This window comes from Bufo gargarizans, unplaced genomic scaffold, assembly GCF_014858855.1.
Source record: "Bufo gargarizans isolate SCDJY-AF-19 unplaced genomic scaffold, ASM1485885v1 fragScaff_scaffold_703_pilon:::fragment_2:::debris, whole genome shotgun sequence".
Lineage (NCBI taxonomy): Eukaryota > Metazoa > Chordata > Amphibia > Anura > Bufonidae > Bufo > Bufo gargarizans.
Window position 1 is genome coordinate 453,164 of NW_025334170.1, and position 6,512 is coordinate 459,675.

Below are 6,512 nucleotides of genomic sequence, written 5' to 3' on the forward strand. Positions count from 1 at the left end.
GATATAGACACACAGAACCCTGTGCAGCCGCAGTCCTTGCCTGATCCTAGGGGTCTATTATACTTCTTTGTAAATGTTTAGATTTTCCATAAAGACCATCACACATCTACAAGATAAAAGACTGATTTACAACTCACCCGGACTAACAATGACTTTTTAAGAAAATCACCATACTTATTTTGCGAAAACCAGTCCAACATTGATAAAAAAGCATAAAAAATATGTTTATGGCGCTTTGCCCATGCTACTGTTCATATAGTTAGTAAACCAGAAATCTACCAAGCCATCACTCACCTAGAACTGCTTGCTGTTGATTACACTGGTATTATGAGCTAAAACAAGGATCCATATCTGAGAGCAGGAAGAAGCAGACACACTTACCAGAGACTCCCTATTACTTATCAGCCCAGAGCAGCCAGTGACGGGGTGGATAACAAGTTGCCAGCAGCTTCCTCTTCTCCAGTCCAGGCCCTGCAGCATCACTACATGCCAGCCATGCCAGGGACTGATGCAGCAGGTCACGTGAGCAGACAGTAACACACAGCCCTCTCCTCCTCCAGCTGGATGTACAGTGCGGCTGCTGCACCGCATGGAACCCGAGTCAGGATTGGCTGCTGTCTGGTCTTCATGTGTCCTCTGCTCTGATTAGTCGGGCAGGTCTGTATGTTCGGTCTCTGTTGTGTTCTCTCCAAGTCTGTGTACTCTGCAAAGGAAAGAGTTAAAATCACTACTCTGCTGCTGAGAAATGTGCAATGAATGAAATAAGGTTTGCAGAGCTGATGCCAGCATGGGCTTTTAGTTTTTTATTCTAGAAATATCCATCCTGTGCACATTGTTCCTACCTGTTACCTGGCTGACCCATTAGTCAGGTCGCCTCCCTGCTTTGGCTGTTGTAATAAGATATTGTTTGCGTGTACGCGGTCACCTAACCGTGTCAGAGCGGAATAAAGGCAGGCCATTAACCGTGTCAGAGCGGAATAAAGGCACTAGCCCACTAGCATCATTATTTGCTTACACGGTGACAGCAGGCTCAATGACCTTAACCCCTTATATCCTGGGTTAGTTAGAGAACTAGAAGCAGTAAATATTCCGCACTGTGTTTATAGATGATGATAGACTAGATAGATGAGAGATATATTAGTTGAATTAAAAAATATATATAGATAGATGGATATGAGATACATAGATATATATACAGTACGGACCAAAAGTTTGGACACACCTTCTCATTCAAAGAGTTTTCTTTATTTTCATGACTATGACTATGAAAATTGTAGATTCACACTGAAGGCATCAAAACTATGAATTAACACGTGGAATTATATACATAACAAAAAAGTGTGAAACAACTGAAAATATGTCATATTCTGGGTTCTTCAAAGTAGCCACCTCTTGCTTTGATTACTGCTTTGCACACTCTTGGCATTCTCTTGATGAGCTTCAAGAGGTAGTCACCTGAAATGGTCTTCCAACAGTCTTGAAGGAGTTCCCAGAGATGCTTAGCACTTGTTTGCCCTTTTGCCTTCACTCTGCGGTCCAGCTCACCCCAAACCATCTCGATTGGGTTCAGGTCCAGTGACTGTGGAGGCCAGGTCATCTGGCGCAGCACCACATCACTCTCCTTCATGGTCAAATAGCCCTTACACAGCCTGGGGGTGTGTTTGGGGTCATTGTCCTGTTGAAAAATAAATGATGGTCCAACTAAACGCAAACCGGATGGAATAGCATGCCGCTGCAAGATGCTGTGGTAGCCATGCTGGTTCAGTATGCCTTCAATAAATCCCCAACAGTGTCACCAGCAAAGCACCCCCACACCATCACACCTCCTCCTCCATGCTTCACGGTGGGAACCAGGCATGTAGAGTCCATCCGTTCACCTTTTCTGCGTCGCACAAAGACACTGTGGTTGAAACCAAAGATCTCAAATTTGGACTCATCAGACCAAAGCACAGATTTCCACTGGTCTAATGTCCATTCCTTGTGTTCTTTAGCCCAAACAAGTCTCTTCTGCTTGTTGCCTATCCTTAGCAGTGGTTTCCTAGCAGATATTCTACCATGAAGGCCTGATTCACACAGTCTCCTCTTAAAGTTGTTCTAGAGATGTGTCTGCTGCTAGAACTCTGTGTGGCATTGACCTGGTCTCTAATCTGAGCTGCTGTTAACCTGCGATTTCTGAGGCTGGTGACTTGGATGAACTTATCCTCCGCAGCAGAGGTGACTCTTGGTCTTCCTTTCCTGGGGCGGTCCGCATGTGAGCCAGTTTCTTTGTAGCGCTTGATGGTTTTTGTGACTGCACTTGGGGACACTTTCAAAGTTTTCCCAATTTTTCAGACTGACTGACCTTCATTTCTTAAAGTAATGATGGCCACTCTATTTTCTTTACTTAGCTGCTTTTTTCTTGCCATAATACAAATTCTAACAGTCTATTCAGTAGGACTATCAGCTGTGTATCCACCTGACTTCTCCACAACGCAACTGATGGTCCCAACCCCATTTATAAGGCAAGAAATCCCACTTATTAAACCTGACAGGGCACACCTGTGAAGTGAAAACCATTTCAGGTGACTACCTCTTGAAGCTCATCAAGAGAATGCCAAGAGTGTGCAAAGCAGTAATCAAAGCAAAAGGTGGCTACTTTGAAGAACCTAGAATATGACATATTTTCAGTTTTACATCAAGACACGGAGGCTCCTATTGCTATCTCTTCCTTTACTGTTCCACCAATAGCAGCAAAGAAATTTACATACTGAACATTGTAACCATGACAACCGTAGTCCCACCCCCAGACAGTCCCTATAACAGGCAACTCCTCCTCTGGGTCTTCCTCTTTCTTTGCTGCTGCCACCAGATAAGTGCTGCAAATTTTACCTTGTGCTTTTGCATTGTTTACTTTGGTTTAAGCCTGTGTTTGATTTTACTTAATGCGTTTTATCCGAGCTATTGTCCCTCTGCTAATGTAGTGGATTTGTTTTACACCTGCTTTTTGGGCTTCGGCCCTTATGGTTTATATGGGGGGTTTATTTCACCCGGTCTGCTCATTGGGGGGTTCCTCCCCTCTCTGTCTTTGTGATCCCCTGCGCTTTTCTCCCACCCCGCTCTGGCGATACAACGGTCTCCGGATTATTGTCTCCGCTTCCACATTTCCCCCCTCTGTTGGTTTACCTTGCTTGTGGTCACTCCGGAGATCCTTGCGCTTCCCGCGGCCGGATCTGCTTTCGCGCGCTGCCGGGCTATCGCGTAGTCTCGCGAGATCCCGGCGGCCATCTTGGTCCTCTATTATCGCGGGATCTCGGCGGCCATCTTTGTTCCCGCCTGGTTTTCTGCCCGATCGGTCGCATCCCTGCTGCGCTCCCTCTGCCGCGCTTGCTCCTGCCTCATCGCGCCTGGGTGATTAACCCTTGCGCTCTAAATAGGTATTTTGGGCCCATATTTATCCCTGATTACCCGGTCCTTGCGTGACTTATTCCTATAATGTCCACTGCCGAATTACCCTCCAGCCAGGCCTGCCCAGCGCCGGCGGAGGAGATGGAGATTGAGAGGGATGACCCTCGCACCCTGGCAATACAACAGTCTGTATCTAGCGCCATAATATCCGCTATGGGGTCCATGTCCACTATGCTGGCTACAACCATCTCACAGGCCCTTGCTGCACACCCCCCTAGGGAGTCCCTGCAGCCTGCCCTTGCTATAGTGACGCCGTCTGATGCCATTGATGCTCCTGTTTCACAGGAGGATAGAATTGGTGTGCGTGCGGCCACCCATGAGAGCGTGCAGCGTTCACGCAAGAGAGCCTTACCGCGCCAGGCAGAAAAGGCGCGCACGTGGAAATGTGCCAGAGCACAACCAGGTGCTGATCCTGATTCGGATCCAGGCTCAGACTTAGAGGCGTTGGAGGATCTGGATTACCCCTCTGAGGAGGAAAACCAGGATCAGACTCCATCCGCTAGGAGCCCCGTCCCTTCCACTTCCGTTGCGGTCGGCTCTGCTCCTCCAGCGGTCGATTTGACGTCTGCTTTAGCGGACCCTTCCGGCGAACTTATGTTCGACCCTGATACGCTCCATCACCCCAGGTCTGCGGAATGGCTCCCATATGACCATGTGGGTAAATATCTGGAAGCTCGGGTTCGCCACCCGCTAAGTAAGGATGCTCGCAATAAACTCCGAGCTGAATGCCCTAGGCCCCTGGTCCCTAATAAGGTCTGCGATACCCCGGTGGTCGACCCCAAGATGACCCAGTTTTTGTCCAAAACGGGCTGGAACCCTCGTAAAGGGTTAGACTCCGCCTTGAGGAGCTGCCAAGATAAGCTCCTGGATGTGTTTGGGCCCCTCACTAAGTTGCTTGAATTGGCAGAAGCTGCCAGAGCTGATGGCTCCAGTATTGATCCCGAGGAGCTTCGGGGCTGGGCTCAAAGAGCGATTTGTCTCGCTGGTAATGCCAACACGTCCCTATCTATTGAACGGCGTAAGGCCATTCTCTTTAAGATTGACCCTAAGTTGGCTAATCTTGCCCTGACAGAAGCAGGTAAGGAGGCACAGGGACTGCTATTCGGCGACTCCTTTATCAAGGACCTCGGCCGTTATGTTGGCGCTTTCACTGCATTGGATAAGGCCCAATCCTCGATGCGCAGAGTGTTTCAGGGACGGGTCTCCAACAGGGCCGGCAGTACCAGGGGCCGCCTGTCCGGCCGCTCTACCTTCCACGCTCGCGGCGTGGGCCGAGGCTCCTTTCACCAAAGACCTCCTTTCCAGGATCAAAGGAGCTCCTCGACTTTCTTCCCGGCCAGAGGCGGCAATTGGCGTTCCAGGTCCTTCCGTGGGAACTCCAACTCAAGACGACCTTTCGGTAAGTCTTCCCCCAGCGGGGGTTTCTTCTTCCCTTTACATAGGGGGCAGACTCCGACATTTTTTCCGTGCTTGGTCGGAGATTTCTTCAGACCCGTGGATATTGTCCACCGTCAGGGGTTTCCTGATCGAACTAGTAGACTCCCCCTTCCGGCTCCCTCCTCCCTCCCCTTTTCTGCTTTCCAGGCCGGATCGCTCCCTGGTGGATATAGAACTGAGGTCACTTTTCCGAAAAGGTGCGATAGAACGGGCTCCTCCGTCCCCTGGGAGAGTCGTCAGCAATATCTTTCTGGTCCAAAAGAAGGGCGGTCAGATGCGCCCTGTGATAAATCTTCGATCGCTGAACTCCATAGTGCGCTATCGCCACTTCAAGATGGAGGGGATTCACCTTCTCAGGGATCTGCTCCTTCCGGGGGATTGGATGGTGAAATTGGACCTGAAGGACGCTTACCTGACCGTTCCCATCGATCCTTCGTCCAGGGACCTTCTCTGTTTTCTATGGGGAGGGGAAGCTTGGCGCTTCACTTGTCTCCCTTTCGGTCTGTCCTCGGCTCCCTGGTGCTTCACCAAACTAATGCGACCAGCCATGGCCTGGCTCCGAAGTCGGGGTGTTCGTCTAATCATATATCTGGACGACATCCTTATCATGCATCATTCCAGGTCAACCTTGCTGGACCATCTGCGATGGACATCGGATCTGCTGTCGCGCCTCGGTTTTCTTCTGAACCAGGAGAAGTCGTGCTTGACCCCTCTGCAGAGGATGGACTTTCTGGGATTCACGGTGGACTCTGTGTCCGAATCCCTCAGCCTCCCTTCAGCCAAACTACGAGCCATTCGGAAGGAATTGAGGCGCGCCCTGTCGTCCCCTCAGTTGACCTTACGCCACCTGGCCCGCATCATCGGCCTGCTGGCCTCATCCATTCAGGCAGTGTTTCCGGCCCCGATACACTATCGTGCCCTTCAGCGACTCAAGATTGCGCATCTCCGCTCTGGTGCGGCCTTTGCGGACGCAGTGAAGCTGGATTCGGAGGCCAGGGAGGAGCTTCATTGGTGCATCACCAACTTGGAGGCGTGGAATGGCAAGGCGATCTTCGGTCTCCAGCCAGAACTTACGGTGGAGTCGAATGCGAGCCTGCAAGGCTGGGGCGCCCACTGCAATGGCGTTTCCACGGGCGGTCGCTGGACGTCGGAGGAATCGAGTTTGCACATCAATGCGTTGGAACTGTTGGCGGGGTCCTTTGCCATTCGGAGTTTCACCAACGGGATGGCTCATGCTTGCATTCTTTTGCGTATGGACAACGTTTCGGCGGTCCGCTACGTCAACCGATTGGGTGGTACCCGGTCGGCGACGCTGGCTCGTCTTGCGAAGGAGTTTTGGTCCTACTGCCTCTCCAAGGACATTGTTGTCCAGGCGGAATACCTTCCCGGTCTCCACAACACTCGAGCGGATCAGAGTTCACGTTGTTTCACGGACGGCAGCGATTGGAGGTTGTCCCCGAGGATATTTTCCGCGATCTCAGACATCTGGGGCCCCTTTGCAGTGGATCTGTTTGCTTCGAGACTCAACGCCCAACTCCCTCGGTTCTTCAGCTGGCGCCCGGATCCGGGGGCGGAGGCGGTGGATGCCTTTCTGCAGGATTGGTCGAGATCGCTTCTGTATGCGTTTCCCC

The 6,512-nt window shown here is 50.9% G+C and overlaps 1 protein-coding gene across 2 annotated transcripts in view; it reads right to left on the reverse strand.

Annotated features, from left to right (window-relative positions):
• Window positions 1-524, reverse strand: part of ORAI2 (ORAI calcium release-activated calcium modulator 2) — a 50,525-nt gene extending 50,001 nt beyond the window's left edge. Inside the window, exon 1 of one of the 2 annotated variants that reach the window (XM_044273507.1) lies at window positions 382-524. The gene's annotated coding sequence lies outside the window, so the exon portion shown is untranslated. Of the gene's footprint in view, window positions 1-294 lie in introns of both variants that reach the window. The other variant, XM_044273508.1, reaches the window with a different exon arrangement.
• Between the last annotated feature and the right edge of the window lie 5,988 nt (window positions 525-6,512).